At 37.5% G+C, this 23,494-nt stretch overlaps 1 pseudogene across 1 annotated transcript; it reads right to left on the reverse strand.

Annotated features, from left to right (window-relative positions):
• Positions 1-484: 484 nt before the first annotated feature.
• LOC144374194 (geminin coiled-coil domain-containing protein 1-like) lies at positions 485-7,756 on the reverse strand (annotated as a pseudogene). Its single transcript, XR_013433662.1, has 5 exons — positions 7,602-7,756; positions 5,643-5,817; positions 3,860-3,948; positions 2,702-2,818; positions 485-1,208 (listed from the first exon to the last, which is right to left on the reverse strand). The product of XR_013433662.1 is annotated as a geminin coiled-coil domain-containing protein 1-like (transcript).
• Positions 7,757-23,494: the final 15,738 nt, after the last annotated feature.

Consider the following 23,494-nt stretch of genomic DNA (forward strand, 5'->3'; position numbering starts at 1 on the left):
GCCATCCTGCAACACTTGACTCTTTGAGCTGCTCTGGACATACTGTTACTTATATCCACAATACTTCTTCAGCAGTGGTGATGGGCAGACACTTGATTTTACCCTACCTCTAGCAATTTAAACAACCAGGAGGAAGTAGTTGAAACAACAATAGGGCTCATTCTAAAGGCAATTTTCAGAAATAAAGAAATGTAGAAGAGGGAGAGAAATAAAGACCATACATATTTAAACTACTTGATAAGAGAACAAAAGGTGTTAAACAGGTCATGATAAGCAAAATATATCTAGTTCTTGAAGAAATCTACAAAAGATTGGAAAACACCTTCTCAAGTACAGGGCAAAGAGAAGAAGTTGATAGCAGACATTGATGTGCAAACTAGTCAAGTTCAGGTGGAGGAAGAGCATATACCTCTCATATGGATTCTTGGAAGCTATTCCCTACAAATTTAAGTGGTAGTTGAGAGTAACATTTAAAGTGGCTAAAGATTGTCTGGGCAATAGGTTCTATGCTCCACATAGTCAGGTTCAAGTGCAAGAGAGATCTTTGTAAAAGAGTTCCTGGCAGTGCTCTGTGATACAAGAGGGGTCACTAAGGCTGTTTAGGGACCCAGGTAAACTTCCAGCCTCCTTCTTCATCTCAACACACAAAGGCTTGTTCCTGGTGGAAAGAATGAGTTTTGACATTACAGTGAGGACTCAGGGACGTGTAAAATTTCATCTCTGTCTTGTTGGGTGACACATCAGCTGGATGATAAGGAAGTGTTTGCACCTCTGTTGGGGGATTTGAAAGTTGAGAAAAGTAGTGGAAGTCTTCCCCATGGCTGGCAGTGCTGTGCAAGGGGGTTGTTCTTTCACCTCCATAGTTGATTGGCACATCCTCTCTGTGGACATTTTCATAATCAATGGCATCACTCAGAAAATGGGAGTATGTGCTAGTCACTATTCTGGGATGAGAGGAGAGGGCACTGTAGTTAGCTGATGAGGTGTCATCAATGGTGTTGAGGTCTTTCAATCCAAGTGTTTGTAGCACTCAGGGATCACCATGGGGCCCAGGTGGTTTTTCACAGTTAGCAAACTCAAAGAGAGGTTTCTCTTGGCATTTTTAGGAGGGGGATCTCAGCAAGAGAGTATCCCTGCTCTTTGTGTTTCCTCTTCCCCTTTCTGAATTTTCCACACACTTTGGAGAACTCATCTGATGACAACAATTTCTGAAGAAGTGACATTTGAAAATTATACTTCCTTTAAATATCTACTAGTTACCCTCATTCTTTAGAAAAATAGGTTAAATTTCTAATATTTTTTCACATACAAGTAAAATGGATTAGATTAGTGTCTGTTACTAAAGTAAAATCCATGATAACATCTTATTTCTTAGGAACCTGAATTCATTTCTTACTCTCAGTTTGAAACTTGAAAAAAGCAGATCATGTCTTGAAGATTTCAAATCAGAGAAGTAATAATTTTTACAAAAATGACAATAAAAGCAATTGTTTATTGAATTATCACTGATAAAATAAACAAATTATTATTTGATATAATTTATGAATAGTTCATCACATGCACTATTTCTTTGGATATAGATACTGTTAAAATCTCCATTAATGAGGAAACTAAGACACAGACATATTTGTGACTTGCTAAGTATCCCTTAGCCTAGAATTAAACCTAAGTTATCTGAATATAGACAGAACTCTTGTTTAAACACTATACAACATTCCTTATGTTATTTCATTAACTTTCAAAGCAATCCCTTGAAAACAGTTGTTATTTTAAATCTTGGAGAACTGAGGTCAAGAAAGGTAAAGCTAATTAATGTCATTTAATAATTTAATAATGTCTTTTTCAAGGAATGGTGGCTAGAGTTAGAAGCCAATGCTAGCCCTTTATTTATGAAAGCTTACTATACAGTAAAGTAGTCAAATCTAGTATCTTTTCTTCTCTCAACTGTTAGATTCAGTAAAAGCAGCAGACACATAATCAATTTAGATTACATAATATCAAATAATAGTTTCTCTAAGAGTAAAGTAAAAATTGGTCATAGAAGCAAACACATACTAGGAAAAACACAAAACTAAAGAAAAAAGAACACAAAGAGACTATAGGCAAGCTATATTTGAGTTAGAAATAGCTCATTTAATAGTGTAAGAAAAATGTGAATAAAAAATAATGTAACTGTATATACTGAATTGCTGCTCAAGATACTAAGCTCCAGTTATCATCACAGCATCTTAGATTGAGAGAGATTTTTCACAGATTTTTAGTTTTTGTAGCTGCAGGTAACCAAATTTCTAATTGAGAATGATTTTCCTAAAGCCAGAAAATAATTAAAACAACTGAGTTTTTAAATCTTTAATTTCTACATTAAGAAGATAATTAAAACAACTGAGTTTTTAAATCTCTGATTTCCACTTAACTCTCCGTTTGATCAACCTGTTTCCTCAGCAATCCCTAGCTTTTGATATATAAGAAACTATTTTTGTAATAATGTCTGGATAGAATCTGCAATCTAGATACTTCTAATAAGTGATACATAAAAGTTCTAGTGAAAGTCATGTACTTCCTTAAGAAATGTTATCCATTCTACTCATATATCCCATGACCTGTTGTTAAGTACACTTCTTGCTTTTAATTAAGAAATTTTACATTAATGGTTTCCTTTCTTAAATCACTGCCCTGACCTTATAAAAAGATTATTACACACCTTGGCCTTTTCTTCAAGACATTTAACCAAAGTAGAATTCAGGTATTGTCTGAGATGATTATTCTTTTCATGTAGCCTAGCAAGTTCTTCTTCCTTCTGAACCAGAGTATCTTGGAGCTGCAAAAAGCAGACAATGGTGAAGGTCGCTCCACTGTATTGACTTTGTAACATTATAATAATGCCACTGTGCCTCAGCCTTCTTAAACTTGATTATTATTCTGTTTGTTTTATGAACACAATTTCAGGGAGTCCTTGTCCTCCGAGACTGAAATCAACAACCCCCTACCACATGATTGTTCAGTTTTGTGCTCTGAATTTTTCATTCATTACAAAGTATTTGAGGGTATTACATGACTTTTAAAATTTTAACCACAAGGGAGTCAGGTAGGTGTAAAGGAAAATGAGCAGCTTTCAACTATTTAAATATAGAAAAAAGGTGTTTAGAAAGGTTTACCTGGACTCATTCCTTGCACATGAAAGAAAGAAAGAAAGAAAGAAAAAAAGAAAGAAAGAAAGAAAAGATGGTTGACTTGTGCCACATTCAGATTGATCTGCCTGTTTGTTCAGTAGATCATATTATTTTTGGGGAACAAATAAGAACAAAATATGGAAAATGAAACAATATTTGGATAAAAACCTTTGTCATCATCGTTAATTCTCCAGGCAATTATCCATGTTTATCATTTTAAAATACTGACATGATTCCATTTGGTCTTTCCATTAGCCCTCTGAGATATGCCGCATAAATATTCCAATTTCATGGATGAGGAAAAGGTGGATGTGATAGGTCACACAGCTAAAATGTGATATAGTCAGAGCCTGACTTCATGTCTTCCTCAAGTATTATTTGTGTATATGAGTGTGTGTGTATGGGGGGGGTTGAGACAGAAAGAGAGAGGAGTTAGATGAACAATCTCTCTCTCCCTCCCTCCTTCTTTATCCCCCCCCTCTCTCCCTCTCTCTCTCTCTCTCTCTCTCTCTCTCTCTCTCTCTCTCTCTCTCTCTCTCTCTTTCGACATATGCTCATTTTAGTTCTAAAGTGAGTTAATGTGAATTTTAAGAGGAAAAAGTAGCAGCATAAACTTAAGGGAAGATGCAAGTGGAGAAAGGACTGCAGGATGTATGGCCAGTCTCAATGTTCTAACTATCCACACATACCTGTTTATTTCTGTAGAGCTGTGAGGAAAGCTGAGCTTCTTCCCAGGAACATGAGTCCAGAATAGGAAAACTCGAATTAGAAGATGAATCTATGAGAAAATACAAAATAGCATAGAAAACACACTTTTGACTTATGTGCAATGAACTCACCAAACCATTCCCAAAGTGCAATAGGTTCAGTTACCTTTCTAAAAATAGCTGTTGCTTCCTCACACTAGAACAAAATATTTAAATCTTTCAGAAGAAGGATGCAAGCTGTAACAGACAAATATTTATACAACCTATGCCAAAGTGGTTAAAGAGGTGGGATTTTTTTTTCTTTTTGGAACTAAGTGGTCATATTCTTCTCTTTGTATGTATATTCTTGTTGGTTAAATTAATAAAGACTCTCTCAGCTGCATCATTAATTCATTCAAATGTTTATTAACCTTTTCCTTCCACTAGGCATAATATTGCAATCCCACTATCTTTTTTATAATTTTTATTCTATTTTTATAAGCTTCAACATTAATAATATAGTGTTTGGCTTGATAATCTAATAACATTTTTGATGCTATTATTTCCTTTTCTGTCTGCCTACCTGTTAAATCTAATGAATAGAATTCAGAATTTGATTTAGTAGCAATGTCTACTTTTAAATAATTTGCACCTTGTTTCTCTGAACACCATGATAAAAAATTGCAAAATTCTACCTTCTCTGTTTTAACTGTTTTCATCTGTATATTTTTTATGCTTTTACAAAGATTTTTTTTCATATTTGACAGGAAGCTATGCCTGTAAATCCAAAGCATTTGGGCATGCTTAATTGTTTTTTTTTTACTTTATTCCATCTCATTAATACCATTCTGACTCTTTCCCTGTTCTTCTTAAACTGCTGTTACTGAAGAATTTTTTATTAAAATAGAGTAGTGAGTAAGAAAACAGGAATTCAATTTTGTAAACAGTTTGGGTTCATATTTTGGGCATTTTGTCTTTGCTGTTGCTTATAGTGAAAAAGTAAAACTGAACAACTTTATCCATAATATGTAAGTGTGCTTCAACATTTTTAGGTTTTCATTTTTGTGTGCCTTTCCTTAACCCCTGTGTCCACCAAAGGAGCATATGGCAAACTATAGTATAGGTATTTAATTCTAAGATATCTGAAAATTTTTAGAGAAATTTGACTATTTATACAGAAATTCACTTAATTTTATAAAAATGTTCACTAACCTTCAAGTCAAGATTAATACCATTCATAATTTTCCATCAATGTTATACTTCCCTCCCACTTTGAAATCCTATGTGAGTGCTTGTGTGTGTGTGTGTTTGTGTGTGTGTGTGTGTAAGAGAATAATTGTTTCTACTTACAAGGCATTGTCTATAGAATCTCCTCTATGAAATAAAAGATGAAGTTATTCATTCTTGTTTCTTTATCATACTTGGGAAATTTTCCTGAATTTCAAAAGAAATGTTATAACTAGTATCTTGACTCCAAAACATTCTACTAGGATGTTGTTTATAAAATATGACCCAGAAAAGTTCTTTCAGTGAGTTTGGAATCTCCAAGTACTATACATTAGAGGGAGAAACACGTGTTGTCCAGCAAGAAAGAGGAATAATCCCAGTTTCACTATTTGGCAAGTACAAAATAGCAGAAGTTAAGGTTGTAAAATTCAAGACTCTTTGGACTAACTTAAATTTTTTATAACATCCCTTTTCCAGAGTCCCAGACCATGATGCATTGCAGCCACATTGCTTGAAAAGGGCTCCAGGTCTACCACTAAAGCAGAAGAGCAGAACTTACCCTGTGCCTGTGGTGCTTGTTGGGGCTCACTGTTGTCCAGGAGACCAGCAGCCCAGAAAGAGATCCAAGTCTCCGTGGAAACGTCAACACTAGTTTCTGACGGTGTAGTGGAATACAGGCAATTATAACACTTGTCTCCTGCAAAATACTGGTCTTGGCAAGGCAGAATGGTGTTCTGTGAAATTCAGTATAAGGAGTTGGGGTGGAGGTGGGTTTCCCAGAAGATTGGGCGATGCAGATGTGGACGGAGAGAAGGGTGGGAGAAACACACAGAAATTACATACAGTTAATCAAGAAACAGTGAAGGTGTTAAATTTAGATCCAGATTAAATTTTGAGTGGTTTAATTATAATATCTAAAAAGGAATCAGCTCCTATGACTTTCCTAACATTTCCACAGGTCCTTGAACAACGAATAGACTACTACTGGATGAATCATATTTATATTTTCTGTTGTAATGCCTAGCTCACCAAATAAGCCAGTCAGAACTATCTTAATTATATTTCTATTTCTAATCACCTTGGAAGACAAAGAACCCATTAAAAAGGATGAAAAAACAGAATATGGCATCTTATAGACTAACCTCTGAATCAATAATTGTCTTATGCTTCCCTTCCTCTTCTCCTCCAAACTAACATTCTGTTGGATCTTATGGGAATCTGAATAGAGATACACACAAACTCATGCTGTGTATAATGTATATGCAAATATATATATATATATATAATGTATATATATATAATGTATATATATATAATATATATGTGTGCATATGCATATATATACATACACATACATATAGTTATGTGCATACATATACATACTTTTATAATATACATACATATAGACATATGCATATATAGACATAAGTGCATATGTTCTCTCTATCTCTGTTCTATAGATAATTAAATAAACTTTGTTCCTTGTAGGTAATTAAATAAACTTTGCCCCAGCTCCAGTCAGAGGAACGTAACATCACTCCAAGTAAACATCTAAAAGCTGAGAGAAATAAGCAAAGACTGCAAGCTCTAGATATCTCCATCACTAGGGCTCAATGTCCTTGCAAAGTTATCCTGTCACCACTAACTGCCTGACGTGTGTTCTCACTGTGTTCTGATCCAGGGGGTACCTTCCTGCCTGCCACTTCTCAAACCTCAAACATACACTCTTTTCAAATCTCCAAACAAGGATAAGTATGCAGCCTTCCTAGGTTAATTTGTACAACAGTCCATTCCTAATTATTTGTCAATGTTTAATCAGGTAAAAGCCATTTATTCCAGCAGAACCTAGGTTTAGATAAACTCTGTTTGACTGCTACGAATCTTTTGTTGGCTTGAGTACTTTCTTGGTCATAACATAAACAGAAGAGGGGAAAATGAGTCAATTAAGTCACACTTTGTTAATGTTCCCAGTGAGTTAAGTCTTAGAAAAGAAAAAAAAATACACAGTTCAGAAGCAAATGCAGCTTGGGGAGTGCGGATCAAAGAAGTTAAGCCAAAAGTTTATCAAGAGCTAGTTTTCTTGTTTTCATTTTAAAAGCATGTTTGCAGACTCCTTCCTTGAGGTTATTATTCGAATCCAAGTTAAACTATTAGGCAATTGACACCTGAGAAGAAAACAAACTCCAAATACTCTTACAGTAGTTCAACTCCAAGTGTTTGCAAATATGTGCATAATCTGGAATAAGAGGAAGAATGAAGAGTAAGTGAAGGTGAATAGGTGAAATTTTGGGGAAATATGAAGAATAAAAATAACAGGGAGAAAGGCAGAGGGAAAGGAAGGGAGGAAGAGAGAGAAGACAGATGATAATAAAAAGAAGACAGGAGAGGATCTATTTTAATTGGTAGATAGCAAAGAAAGCTTGCTCCAAAAATGGAATAAATTCTCAGTGCAAAGTTTGTTAGCTTTCAGAGCCCCAGGTTTTGCCAGAGGACTAGCAAACGCCAGTTCCTCACTTACCATCTTGCAGTGGAAGAAAGCGCTGAAGAAACTGAGCTCACACTTAACTTTTTCTTAAAGCCAGTGGGAGCTTTAAATGGAATGAAGGGAGGAACTATGAGAGGCGAGTTCTAATCTGCGGGGGAGCCGGTGACACTTGGGGCTCCTGGCGAGCGCTGCCCTCTGATTTGGTGGGAGGCTATCAAACAGGTGACATGAGCTTGCAGACACCATGTGAAGCCAGAGTCACTTGCACTCCAGGGACCACGACAGCAGGATCTGGGACCTGCAGGTTGGGCTCCCTGTCTGCTCTTGGCTACAGGGTATGCTATGTGGCTTCAAAACCCACGCGCCTATGCACGCTGGCTGTGCACCTGGCTCAGGACGTCAGAGGCTGGAGGTGGCAGCTTGCAGCCCTGAGGGACCCTAAGGCCAGCGCTTCCTCCTGCACCACATGCGCAGTGGGGCAGGGAGGGGCGGAAAGTCTGCTTGGGCTATGGTGAGGGATGGCAAGGTCTCAAACTTGTATTTCAGGGATGGGGTGGCACTTGTGGAAGCCAGTCCTACAGCCCCAGAGCTAGTATTATGCCTATCTATCTTTTGACCACATGATCACAATTTAATGCCAACTTGTATTATGTTGTAAATTTATTTTAATTAATTTATTTTCCTTATTTGATGGACCTTATTTTGCCCAATTCCGGAAGTGGAGGTGACATTTCAATTCTAGAATATAAATTCCCCAAGAATAGTGATTTCTGCTCACTGCTGTTTCCAAAATGCCTGGCACAATTTCTGACACATAATAAATGCTCAGTAAAGATTTGTTTTAAAGAATGAATTAAACTACACATTTCTGAAATCTAAAGCATCTTTCTCTGTGTAAGCCTAGCCTCACAACTATATTTATATAAAACAAATTCATTAAGAAAAAATAGTGTAAGCGTTTAATTTCCTGTCTTTTCTCTTACTTTTGATTCTCACAATTCCTAAAATACTATGCCTACCATAGAAAGAAGAGTAACAACATCTTTGAAACTATTTATCTACAACTAATAGTAGCTTCTCATTTCAATTTATATTCTAATTAGATATAAAATACTTGATGATAGCCATAGGAGAAAGGATACTTATTGTCCTTGTTACATCCACAAAGGAAGGAAGCACTAAGGTTAAGAAAACTCACCAATGTTAACACAATTGGGAAGTGGAAGGCTTTGGATTTGAACCTCTGACTAACTAGTATACCTATGGTATTTGAATTTAACTTCTCTCTATTGCATGTTATTGCTGTTGGTCAATGAGCATTATTATGGACTGGGTTGTGTTACCCATAAGTCATATGTTGAAGCCCTATACCCAATGTTACTGTATTTCAAGACAGGTGTAGGAACTGAAAATAACGTCTGATTCTGACTTGCACATCCCTTTCTCTACTCTGGCTCTGACCTTTCTTCATTCTTCTTTGCACTCTACTCATGACCCTTAGAACTCAGCAAAATGACTAGGACATAATGGATCTTAATTAAGTACTGTATATCCAAAATTAAGAAAGGAAAGAAGGGGGAAGCTGCTTCTCTTCGTGGAGTCCTTTTCTTCTGCTTCAATGACATTTATTTGAAAAACACTTTCAGATTAATAGTAGTAGTTTTGGGATCCCTGCCTGGAATGTGGATGAACTGAATCAGTCAACACTGACTCATTTCAGTATGTGACATGAAGGACTGGTCCATCTCTGCTCTAACTGTAACAAGAAAAAAAAGATGTAATGGCTGTAAGGCACTGAGATGATGGGTAAGGAGAACGTATCAAAATGCATTTAATTCGTAAGAATCAGTGATCTTTTTCAAGGCAAAGAACTCTTCATGCTTTTAGTCCTGCCAGCAACACAATCTGTTTGGCAAAAACCCTCATTCATTTTGTGATGAGCAGCAGGGACAGAAAAAGGAGGATGGAGTTGTGTTTTCGGAAACTTTCACAAATGACACAGGAGCCTCTGCAAGATAGATTTTCTTTTGGCTCCAAAAATTATACAAAGTAGGTAATTGACTAAACATGGTATGAAAAAAGGACTATAAGCTTTGCATCAAAATATACCCAGATTTCAGCTTGGGGTATGCTATGATTGAGTCACTTGGGGTTATCTTAAGCCTATTATCTTATTTGGGAAATTAGCATAGTAATACATACATTAGAAGTTATTTTAAAAACCAGCCATTTTTATTAATGCTTTATTATTTTCTAATTTGTTAACTAAATATTGGATAGTATCTCTTTTTACCATTAGGGGTGAGGAACTCTGCCTTTGAACACACATGTGATCCTGTGTCTTGTTTATTAAAGTAACTGAAAAAGAATGCTACATTTATAAAACAGGGTTTTTCTTTTCTGAGGGTAAGACATAATTTTAAGAAGTTTTTGATTGGTTTTAAGCACAACAATATTTGGCAAATTATTAATACTTTAGCTTGGTAGGCTGGCAGTATACATGATGGTGGAGAACCCCTAAACAGCAAAGAGCTATTGACAATTAAACATAAATAAGATAATAAATCTATTCTCAAATCAAAAACTAAGGGAAAAAACTAATTATTAAAATTTGATTTATGCGTGACATCTTACTTAACATCCACTACTAAGGTATAAACTTAATTAATACTATTCTGATGATGAGTAGTATATTGAAACCTGCATCCTGTAAACCATAATGGGAAACACTTTGGCACTTATTTATCCACATTTATGAAAGAAGGAGGTTGACATTTCTTAGTGATGTCAATGTAACCCACATAGATTATAAGATTATATAGATTATAAATAATAAGATTAGTTAAAACTGCCTTTTGTGTTGTGCCTAAAGCAATAGCGTTAAAGGGAATGTGGCTCCAAACAGCCCAGTGGTTGAATCAGGGTACCACCTCCTGTCGGAGAAAAGATATAACAAAATAAGAGGTAATTGGACCTCTTATTTTACACAAAAAAACAAGTCTGCTCACAGAGAAGGTTAGAGAGTGAGTAGAGATTTGTCAGGAGATAAATAGGTTGGCATATGGAATATTCTTTTGTTTAACTCCATGATTATCCCATTAGTGGATTCGATAGTAAATGTAATAAACAATTTCTAAATTTTTTCTATAAATACAGCTTTTCCCATTGATTCAATGGTTGAATCTCCAGGTAATAATAAAGATAGTATTTCTTATTTCACCTGTTTGTAAAGAAAATTATTACATTTAGATAAAGTATATTTAGAGAAGATGTTTTACATTGGAAAATTTAACATTTGAATTTTTAGCATGTCTGAAGAACCTGACACAATTCATTTGTTGAAGCATAGTTTTGAATTTCACCGCACCAGAATAATATGCAGAAATCAATAATTTTAATATAGAGACTTACTACTCATCATATCTGTATAGTAGCCAGAAGATATTCAATAACCTATTCAGTGATAAAAACTGTTTCTACATGAACAAAAGGCATGAAAAATAGAGTCAATTGTTAATCCTGGTAAAAAAAAAATGTGAAAAATAATAAATTTGAAAAAACTCCTAGCAGTTTACTAAATAGAAAAGAGAAAGGCCTTGGATTCATTCAGGAATGAAATATTCAGTTTGGAACTGAGTCAGATCAGCTCTGTATGGAAATGTGTATGCACTTGTGCACGTGTGTGTGTGTGTGTGTGTGTGTGTGTGTGTGTGTGATATTTGTGATATTGTTTTATTGGAAGTTTCAGTCAGAATTTATTTTAATATCATTATAACTACCTTCAGCTCTTTATTTATTTTATCAAGGCAAATCACATACTATAGTAATCCTCATAATTTTAAAATATTTTCAGCCTAAGGGCATATCTTTCAAATGGCAACTATTCACTTCATCTTTAAGAGATACCTAGGAAATATATGCCAATCTGTATTCATTGCAAATTGAGACAAACCTTTTCTGTACTTGATAGCTTTGCTTTCTGGCTTTTCTCATAATATAGCACTTCAAAATAACATTTGTGGCAAGTTAGAATAAATTGTTAAGGCTTCTCCTGGCTGTTGATAGTTATGGGAGTTCTCATTTCCCCCAGGCCTCAACAGAGAACAGAGGATATCATTATCTCACAGGCCTGTGACCTATTATGCATGGGTACAACAGTTGGGAAGGTCTGCTCCATGTAACCTATCTGGCTCAAATGGAATGAAATAATATCAATACCACTATGAAAATATGTTAAAAACATTGAAATTAACCTTGTATTGTGACCAAGGTTAGAGATGTGGAACTTCAAACAAAACAAGACAATACATCTCAACCCCGACACTTTACTCAACCATAGTAGAAAATGATTAAAACAGGTATTAGGATTAATATACATCAGAGTTATGCTAGTGCAACTGTAACTTAAAATACAATAAATCTCTGCTTCATTAGCACCAGCATCTTCACAACCTGAACTTCTGTGCCTTCACTGCTCAAGTGATTCCTCCCAAGGATTTCTGATGCAGAGTTTTTTGGATAGCTTGCTGATCAAACATTAAAGGCCTGAAAGGTGAATTGGCAGTGACTGTGACATCATATTGTGTCTAGAAGATGCATAAAGAAGAAGTCAGGCCTGCTTTTTTTACAAAGCTTAAGATTTCAATCCCAAAATAGGACAACTGGGAACTGGTTCCTTCTAGCCTTGGAATTATTAGCGAACCTGAAATAAGTTGACTTCTTTCATGAAAATAAGACAAATAAATGAATTTAAATACAAATGTTTAGCTATATAAAAAGGTATAATTCTGTATTTTTGTAATTTATAAAATCTGTGAAGTTAACTTATTTCTAAATGACCTATTAATTTTTGACAAATTTATCTTATTTACAATCAAATCAAAGAAACTTACTTGATATTGGTATTAATGCAATTTGGATGTTTCTAGTCAACTTCTGTTTGCCATATTTCTTTTTTTTTTTTTTTTAGAACATGAAAGCATAATGTCAATCTGTAGCCGGTGCAATCATTTATATATTCTAAAGCAATCTGTGAAAAATATAGAGAATTTTTATTGTTATGAAACTAATACTGCTTACTATAATTAGAATGAATTAAAGTATTATAAGATGAAGAAAGTACCCTATCATCAATAAAGTAAAACTCCAAATTTCCTCTATGACATTAGATAAATGATGTTTTGGTGACAGTAGTACATATAATTTTTATTTTTTCTTTATCTAACCAGAAGCCTCCCAGCTGCCACTTTTGGGTAGTATCAGCATTGCATGATTCAATCATAGCTGATGATTTTACACAAATCAATACATTTTAATAGCTTCCTTTTGGGGAAGGAAGCACTGAAAGACAAGCAAAGAAAAAATAGTGGTTTTTGTTCATGAGTACAACTGAGAAGAACTCAAATTGCATAATGTGCATCTTTTATAAACTATTATTTGTAATTGCTTTTATGAATTATTTGGCATTTATTAATATAGCTTGATTGTATGTGCCTATTTATGTTTTTACATATATACAAATTCGGGCATCTGGAGCAGTCAGTGATACCCAAGGCTTTAAACACTTATACCTGGAAATATTCAGATGTTGACAAATAAAGAGTTATTCTCCAATCTTATATTTTTTATAAAGTGACAATAATTCACATAAATGCAAATTTCTTTGATTGGTGAAGGAAAGGAGCATTTGGTCCCACACTAATGTCAGTGTCTATAAGATAGTCTGCTTCTCCTGTGGAAAGTTTCAAGTAGCTCTGTGCCAGTTAGAGTTGTGTTGTACCCTCAGCATCACTCACAATAAATTATATCTATATTATAAGAAATGCATATTAGGAAGCCTATTTAAAAGTATACATGCAAGTAAAGCTTCACCATAAAGTTTTGTGTTTTAATGCTAAAGGTAACATATTTATATACAAAACAAATACATGGTCATAAAAAAGTAAAAGTAATAAGGAGAAAAACTGTAATATATTTGACATTCAGATTCAGTTTTCCACAAATATATATATATAGATAGATAGATATAGATATAGATATAGATAGATAGATAGATATATATATATATATATATATATATATATATAGATAGATAGATAGATAGATAGATAGATAGATAGATAGATAGATAGATAGATAAATCACATCCCCAGCCCTTTTTATGTTTTATTTAGAGACAGGGTCTTCCTAAATTGCTGAAGCTGGCTTTGAACTTATGAACATCTTACCTCAGCCTCCTGAGCCACTAGGATTACAGATAAGAACTTTAAAACATCCATCCTTTTAAGCCAGCATGCACAAAAGAAATTAATTCATGAAGCGAGCAAATTTAAGCATGATTTACTACTGAGTTCATCACATCAATATAAGGGACATTTGTAAACATTAAGAAAATGTCCAAGAATATTTTTATTTTGCTGCATATGGGTTTCCAGCACTATTGTTGAAGAGATTATCTTTTCTCCACTGTTTGTTTTTGGTGCCTTTGTCTAGTATGAGATAACTAAATTTATCTGGGTTTGTCTCTGTGTTTTCTATTCTGTACCATTGTCTACGTGTCTATTTTTGGTGCCAATACCATGCTGTTTGCATTACTATAGCTTTGTAAGACAGATTAAGTCTGATATGGTGGTTTCTCCTACTTTACTCTTCTTACTAAGGATTGTTCTATCTATTCTGTGTCTCTCATGTTTCTCAGATGAATTTCATGATTACCTTTTCTATTTCTATAAGGAATGACATTGGAATTTTAATTGGAGTTGCATAGAATCTGTATAGTGCTTTGGGTAGTATGGCAAATAAGAAATTGTTTTGACAATAAGAGATTGTTTCAGTAAATTAGAGCATGTCTATAGTATGGATTGTGTATTCATTGAAAATATTTTTAAACTAAAAACCTAGAAAAATAGCATAATGTTAACTATATTGAAATGTATATGAGTGTATTAAAACAAATTTTAAAAACAGGCATAAACAAAATGACATTAAAATAATGTTTTTTTTCATAAGAGAAGTGTGATTATGATTTTATTCTTTATAATCCTGTACATTCCTGAAAATTTATATGATAGATGTTTTGCTCTTAAAGTCATAAAAAATGGAAATATATATATGAAATCACAGAATTTATTGGAAGTAATATATTTTTGTGGAGTAAAAACATGGTTAAAGCTGAGTGCCTTGAAGAATAATGACAGATTATATTTTGTATGTTCCTACTGTTGTTGGATTTGCATGGTGAGGGGTGATTGTGGTAGAAGGTAAATGTTCTATTTCATTTTTACCCCCAAACTCAAAAATGTTTTTAAAAATGATGCAAATCTGTATAAAAGTACTTTATATATAAGATTTTGTGGGGCTTTGACATCAAGATGTAAAAATAATACAAGAAGGCTTTGCTTAGATGTAGAAAATTAAATAGAGTGTGATTATAATCTTCAAATTAATACAGAATTGTTGAAGAGAGTAAATAGACCTAATCCCATTAGTTAGCACTAACCAACTGTAAAATTTTAGTGTAAAATAAATAAGGGTATTTGTATTGCTCAGTAATGTGTAAAGATAGAATTAGCTATCCCATAAGAAGTGAACTCTTAGTTAATAGACAATTTCACAGAGTGGATGGATTACTGAGACTATCAAGATGTTTTATTGCTTGTTCATACAGTGCTACTACCAAGAAAATACAGTCCTTAAAATTATTTCCAATGCAAATAACTCGCAATTCAATGTAATTCTGAGATTAGAAGTCTTTGTAATTAACTTGAATGCATGTTTTAAGATATATCTTAAAACATTCATTCAAGTTAATTATATATATATATATTATATATGATAGTTTTACTGAAATATAGTAGAATAACATAAACATAATGACATTAAAATAATGTTTCTTGTTTTATAAGAGAAGTGTGATTATGATTCTATTCTTCATAATCCTGTACATTCCTGAAACTTTATATGATTGATGTTTTGCTTTTGAGATCATAAAAATGGCTATATATATATATATATATATATATATATATATATGATAGTTTTACTGAAATATAGTAGAATAACAGTGATTAAGTAAACAGGATAAAGCAGCCATATGTGAGGAGGCTAGTGGCAGGGCTAAGTGACTGTACATCCTCATTCCTGTGGAGTCTTTTCTCCATTTTATGAGTCACTGGAACCATAGCACTTTTCATGAAAAGATGGGAGCAGCATAATAAAAGAGACGGTATATAGCGTCCACCCCAGATATTAAGGGCTCAAGCTTTAGAGGCAAACAATGAAGATTTTGGAGTGCAAGACCTTCATAGATTATGTTACACTGGGTGGTAACTCTTTAGGGTCCAAGAAGAAGTTTAAAGTCACCAAGTTCAGGCTTATTTCTATATATATTTCTATTTGTAAGTTGCTCTGTTTATGCCTGTGGGGACTGCAGAGTGTGAGCACAGCCATATTTCCAGAAAAAAAAAATAACAGTGGATAGTGGATGTCAATATCCTCAGTCATATGTTAAATGTCATAAATATGTAAAATCCAAATATACCAGGAGAAGATGGGCTAAAAGGAGAGCAGTCAGAAAAGAAGAAAAATGTGAAGGCTACTTCAATGCAGACCAAATCAAGTTCATCACTTGTTTTTGTCAATAAAGTTTTATTGGTACTCAGCCACATTCTGTATTCATAATTTCTATGTCTGCTTTCATTTTACATGTTGTGTATTTGTGACAGAGATTGCATGGCTTACAGGATCTAAAATACTTACTCTCTGGTCCTTCACAGAAAAGGTTTTCATCCTCTGCTTTAAATTAAAACAATAGTTGCTAAATACTTCGAGGCATGATAATATGGATAAAACATCACAAATAAAATGAGAAGATATGAGCTCAAGTCTGGGTTCTGCTACATCCCAGCAGAGGTCCTCAAGGCAAGCCATTGTCCCTGTTTAGGCACAAGCCCACTGTGAAATGGAAATCAGATTATTGTTCTGTCATTTGAGACTATCCTTCAGAGAGAGGTACTTGGTCTGTGCCTGTCATATCCGTGTGCCCTGGGAGTCTGAGGCAGGAGGATGGCAAGTTTGAGGCCAGCATTAGAAACCTAGTGAGATCCTACCTCAAAATTCAAACAACAAAAAATAAAAAGGGCTTAGGATGTAGTTCATTGGTAGAATACCCCTGTGGAGTTCAATTTCTAGTACTGGGTTGGGGGGAGGGAAGGAAAGGCAGAAAGAAAGAGAGAGGGGGTGGGAGGGAGAGGATGTACAGCAAATTGCCAACCACACAGTGCCATGTATGCGCTCTCACTGGGACATTGGCAGAAGGCTCCCTTTGACCTCCTAAACACCTGTGGGATCCATTCTTCTGTGGACTGAGTGCTGCCTGATGTGCCTGAGTCTTTGCAGTTTTCTTAGCCACTTTTCTGTGGCTCCCAGGGGGAGTAGGAGAACTGTTGTTGTCACAGAGCAGAGGTGGACAGGAGGAGACAGCTCTAAGGAAGTGGACTCCACTGTGCGGTAGGCACTTCTGGCCAGCAGTTGAAGAACGGTGTGAGAACCACTCTTCTTCCCAAGAGCACCCTTGGTGCCGAAGTCCATCACTGGAGCCTGGATCTCATGAATCATTTCATTTCCCTTCAAGAATCTGAGCATAATAAACCCCGTTACAAAAGAAAGGATAATTTAGCTGTTGACATAAAACTGAAATTTGGGCGAGAGTTTATTTATAATTATAACACTGAGTTATAATTCAGAGCTTGGGATTTCAAGCCCCCGTGGCTGATTTCTGTAGCAAGATGTGAATTCTCAGGCTTTTGGCCAAATTTGAGAGGAAAGTGTTCAGGCCGGCTGAGATTAGAATGCTCAGTGTGGCTTCTCTTCTGAAATGCTGTGGGCATCTCTCATCTCCCAGCAGGGCTCCTCAATGGGAGAGACTGTAGGTGCTAGGTGCAGGGACAGAGGCCGTGTCTTCTCCCCCACCCCAACTTCAGTGCCTGCAGTTGTCTAACCTGCAGAATGAGCTGTGATCTCTGCTGCCTGTCTGCCTGCCCTTGTGAGTTGAGGTCCTGGTGAGTGAGTGCCCAGTATCCAGGGGATGATGATTGCATATAATTGCCTCAGCAGAATGGCAGGGAGTGGGGACCTCTGAGAGCCTGATGAGGCCGGAAAGGTTAAGGCTAAATGTATCCAAAGGAAAGCAGAGTCAGAATCTGTCCCTGGTGGCAGATGCGTCCCTGGGGTCCTGCCTACAGACACCATTAAGGAAGAGAAGAGGTCAAGGGGGCCTGTCAACGCGGTGTACTTAGCAGAATTGCTATTTGTTGAAGTACTACAAGAAATGGAGAAGTCAGGAGATTGGAACTAAATGGCCAGAGGCAGGAGTGAGTGGTCAGATCTCATAATTAGAAGAGCCAGGCAGAAGGGGAGGCCAGGGAGGTGAGTGAGGTTTGGCAGGGGAGAGGAAGGCCACAGAAGCCATGGTGAACAGGGAAGGCAGGACCTTTCAGAGTTAGCCCTGGAACACAGGATGTGATTATCCAGGTCCCTTTCAGTTGCAAAGAACAGGAACCAACTCTGGGTAGCCCTTAAGAGAGGAAAATAAGGAGTTCTAGGGTTGGTGATTGAATGTCTCATAGAATTGAAGGACCCAATAGGCCTGCCAAGAATAATCTAGAATTGGGAGTCAGATTACTATGCCGAAACCAGTCCTCTCCCTGACCTCTGCCTCCGGATTCTCTTTATGTCTCTTTTATTTATTTAATTTTTTTTCAAAACTACCAGTGACATTTTTTTGGCTGGGCTGCCCAGAGCACCTGAGATCCCACACCCTCAGTTCTGTCTATTTGGGGATGGACTACCTCATCTCACCACGAAATCCCTCATGACAGCTCTGACTGGTTTCTAGTCAGATGACCATTGGTTACAGTCACAAGGAAGAGAATTGGGGCAGGTTCTATGGTATAAGGATGGGCAGGAGAAGGGACAGTTCCCAGAAGCAAGTGAGTTCCTAGCAAAAAGAGAAATTCTGCGAAGAACAGTCGCTTTTGGTAACTTTAGGTGTCCTGTAGGATGATTTTTCTGGGCCCTGAAGGCTTCAGAAAGATGAGGGCACAATCTTAATAGGCCAAGTAGAGAGCCTGAATGTGGTGGGCTTGTCTGCCATAATCCTACCAGCCCACTACCCTCCCTCCTCAAGGACGGTCCAAGTTGGGCAGCACCACATCATTCAGGGGATGAAGTGGGTAAGGGGTCCTTCTGGGAATGAAGGGCTCTGGAGAGGGTGGAACTGTGCCTGGCCCTGAGACAAGGGAGGACTCACCCGCTCATGCTCCATCAGTGATCCGTTATTCTAGGAATCACAAGTTTGAGAATAGAAAGTTGGAGCCCCCAGTAGGAGAAATGCAAGGGGGGTGATCTAGAAGACCAATAGCAGAGTTCTTGGAATTGGGTTCATTCTCTTCTTTCCCTTTCCCTTTCTGGAATAGATTTGGGGATATGCAATTTGCTTTTAGTGTTGCCTTAGACTCTGGAGAGCTGAATGGACCCCTTGGGAGCCAAGGCAAAGACAGCAAGGCTCTGGCTACTGAGACTTGACCCCTCATGGGAGGTAGCTTTCAGGGAGTGGCTGAAGGGGGCCTTGTTCCGCTGAGGTCAGCATGGAGGGGAATGAACCAGAATTAAGCCTTGATAAATCTGATCAGAAAACAGAGTGTACACTGGCCTTGGCGTCTCCCATGCTGTCATATAGAGTCCTCAATATTGCATCACCTCCAGAGTGCATCCAGTAGGCTGCATGATACCCGAACAAGGACAGAGGAGCAGAGATGAAGGACCCATAGGGACACTACTTGAAAACATAAGAAAGACCTCTCCTGAAGTAGAAGTTGCTCTGCTGACACTGCAGATGTGAAGTGAATTCCATTTGTCTCTCCTGGTCATCTCCACTGGTCGCTGGCTTTCAGGGGGTGGAAAGCTAATACTTAGGTTCTGCCATGCTTTTCCATAAAGTCATTTATTATTTGACTAGACACTGATTCCTGGTGAGAAGACAACTCCACCCAATTCCTACTCCTTAGAACCTGTGAATGTTTACATTATGTGGTGCCATTTGTGTAGATGTGAGTCAATTAAGGATCTGGAGATAAAGAGATGATCCTGAATGCACGTGTCAGTCTTAAATGCCATCTCAAGTGTCCTTATGTGAGAAACAGAGGGAAATTAGATACACAGAGGAGAGGACAGCAGGAAGACAGAGGCAGATATGGAAGTGATGTGGCTACAAGCCAAGGACTGCTGGGTGGAGAGATGTGGGTGGCCCTGCAGGACTTGATGAGTTCAGACCTCTCGTTTTCAGAACTGTGCATGTTTGTCGTCATTTGTTACAGAGCAATAGGACACTCATGCAGGGTGGGATCATGCTCAGTGTGTTGCATATCTCCAAAGTGGACTAGGTATGCAATGGATGGTTGAGGAATGAATGGATCACATGCAGGGTTACCTTTAACCCTAGTCAAAAGACTACCTATCCGGAGACCTGTGTGAGCCTTGGATCTGCCTCTCAGTCATGGCATGCACTCAAGTACGTTCCTTTTCCTCTCAGGACCTCAGTTTTCACACCTGTCAAATGAAGCAATAACATTTGCCTAGTATTATGGTATAAATATAAAAAGATGATGATAGGAAAGTGTTTTATAAAGATGTTACTATTTTTTCTCCTTTCTGCTCCTCCCTGCCACAGGCCCTTTGTGGCCGAGAGTAACAACTGCACTCATTGTGTGGGGGAACATCAGTGTCTAAAATACAGGTGGGGAAGAGCTATTCTAAGGCAGACAAGCTCTGCCCCATAGCAGCCACCATGCAGCCACCCTTCCTGTGAATCTCCATTCCCTCTCCTAGGGAGCTTCTCCCATTGTTATCATCTGCTTGCTTCTTATCCTCTGGTGACACACTCCCAGCCCAGGGGCCTCATCCCTGTTTGGCTTACTTTTTTTCAGATACCTGCATGCAGCTGTCTTCATAGCAACTCCTTCCTCAGCTTCCCAGGGAAGCACAGGGTGCCATATCTGAAGCAATGCTCTACGTAACCAAGAACCACTCTTTTAGTATGAAAAATTAGAGGTTGCTGATTCTAATGGAAAAAGTTTTCTACACACAGAGCGTTACAGGCCCTCTGATCCTTTGACTCAGGAGTTTCACACCTGGATTCCAAAGCTTCACAAAAGAATTCACAAAATAATTTATATGGCAGCCTTATCTGAAAAAGCTCGAACTTAAAAAAGAGCTGAGACATCCAAAACAAGAACTAGTTTAATAAATGGTGGAAAGCAACTAAAGAACAATTTTGAAGACACTGGGAATTATATTGAGGTTTACATTCAGAAAATTTTATGTCATTAAGCGAGGATTTTTTTAAAATCATAGTATACAGACACTATTGTTTTCTTATCCAAAAATGCATTTTCTCCTTCTTCCTGGTTAATGAACCCTGATTTTATTTAAGTATAACCTCCCTCTGGGGAGGTGACCATATTTCCAGAATGAAGCTGTTAGGAATCAGACAGATAAGGCTGGTTAAGAGAATAATTTTATAAAATGGGCCAGCTGTGCAGACTCCCTCGTGCTTTCTTTTCCAAGAAGCAATTTACCAGCAGCCCCACCTGGTCTAACTGGGCAGAGTATGTCACATTCCTCCAAACAGGGTGTTAAATGCAGGAGAAATGCAGGCCAAAGATAATGTAGATGGGAGGAATTCAGGAGACTTTTGTGACTCCGGTAGATTAGGATAGTTCCTCCTAACCATAAAATCTGTCTGAATGTATGGTTAAGAACTCAATTTGAACAGGTTAGCATGGGCCAGTGTGACCTGGTGTTGCCATGACAGCGGGGACTTGAAAGTCTGATGTCATCTTGCTATCAGTCAAAACTCAAGAGGTGAACCTGGGTAGGACTCTCTAGAAACTTCTCTGGGATCGCCAAATAAATCTGAAGTACAGAAGAGGCATATAGATGGTCTCTCTTCTCTCCAAGAGGGCCTGCTCTCTCCCTTGAGAGTGTCCCCTTTCCCTTTTCCTGTCCCTTCAAAAAACTCAATCCTATTACTCTGAGATATCATGTCTGAGATCTTTTGAACTTGATCACATGACTCAGGGTTTAAAGAAGGAGTCTTCGAAAAGGGGAATGAAGGGGAGGGACAGGGAATGGGAATAGCAAAGGCAGTAAAATGAATAGGACATACCTTTCCTATGTTCATGTATGAATACATGATCAGTGTGACTCCACATCATGGACCACCACAGGAATGGGAAGTTACACTCCATGTATGGATAGTAACATGTCAAAATACACTCTAGTGCCATGTGTCCTCCATTAAAGACAGTGATGACTTCCAGAATGTCACTAAAACTGCCATGTGTCACTAAAAAGAACTCATAAAAATATTTACAAAATAAAGAAGGGGGTCTTCAGCTGCCTCAGTTTCTCAGAAGCCTGATGTCTAACCCTGTCATGGTGACTGTTTCCAATTGTTGCTGATTGGCTTAGAAGCGGTCATGTGATCCAGTTGTGACCAATAGAAATATGAGGGGGAATCATGGTGGGGAGATTCTGGAAGTCATCACTGTCTTTAATGGAGGACACAGAAAGATGGAAATAATTCTGGAGACAGATGCTGGGGATGCGAGCACAACATTCAACAGGACACATACACTCTTGACGCCAACTTGAATCACTTAAAATTGATTAAGATAGTGAATTCATGTTGTATGTGTTTTATTATAATAAAAGAATTAGGAGGAAAAGAGAGATGCCAAGGAAGAGACTGCCTCCACCCTTTGTGCTTTCTCTGGGGCTGCAGGGGCTTGTGTCTGGATGTGGACAGAATGACTAGGATGACATGCCCTCCTGGGTCCCTCTCCCTGGGTATAGGCTTTTCCAGGTTCTCTGCACCTATGTGAGGGTGGACATGCATGCTGATGACTTAGGCACTGCCTTCTCTTCAGAGCTCCAGGCCCACTCTTCAGTGGCTCTGCTGATGTGTTCCTTCAGCTGTCGAAACCCAAAGAGTTTCAGAATTAACAGGCCCCAAGTGAATATTTTTTTCTATTTGGAAAAATTGCCATACTTGTAGAAAAATTTTCTTCCAGTCACACAGAGAACTCTCAAACACCTTTCCCAAGACTCACCCCTTGTTATTCTTTTGCCTTCTCAAGTCAAAAGTCTCATCTTCCCTGACCGCCTCCTCCTCCTCCTCCTCGAGATCTGCTCCTCTCCAGGGTCCCCCCCTCTCGGCACTGAGCACTGTGACCAGCTTCTGGCTCTTGCCAGACACTGGGAGTTTTTCCAGATACTTCCATCTTCCTCTTTCCACTCCATGAAGCCAACTACCTCATTCCCTTAATTCCATTTCTTTCTTCCATTGTTACCATTGCCCTCTAACTAGGTCCTTCCTGCCCTCTCTGTAATCCATTTTTATTCAGAATAGCTGGAGTGATAATGTTAAAACACACCCAACTGTGGCAGCTCCTTGTTGAAAATCCTCGCTGGCCTACCCACAATGACCCCTCTGTTTCGGTCCCCAGCCTCTTTGATACCACACAGTGCAGGTCGTCCTCTGTTTCCCAACCCTTATCCCTCCATATTTCTCTTCTTAGTACTTTTCATATTAATGTTTTCATAATGTATTCATAGAATAATTTGTGCACAGATGTGCCGATTGCCCTGCTGCCCTGTAGGTTCACGATGGTTGGGACATGAATGGTAATTGCCACGGCTGCAGAACCTATTCCAGGATGTTACTTAGTACTCACTCAATACACATTTGTTAGGTGACTGAATACATGAATTAATTGACGCATCACCTCCGCAACACAGATTATAATCTGCTGTGAAATGGAAACTTGGAATACCAAGGTAGAGCTGCACGTAAACTAGATCCTAAA

This window comes from Ictidomys tridecemlineatus, unplaced genomic scaffold (assembly GCF_052094955.1).
Source record: "Ictidomys tridecemlineatus isolate mIctTri1 unplaced genomic scaffold, mIctTri1.hap1 Scaffold_61, whole genome shotgun sequence".
Classification (NCBI taxonomy): Eukaryota; Metazoa; Chordata; class Mammalia; order Rodentia; family Sciuridae; genus Ictidomys; species Ictidomys tridecemlineatus.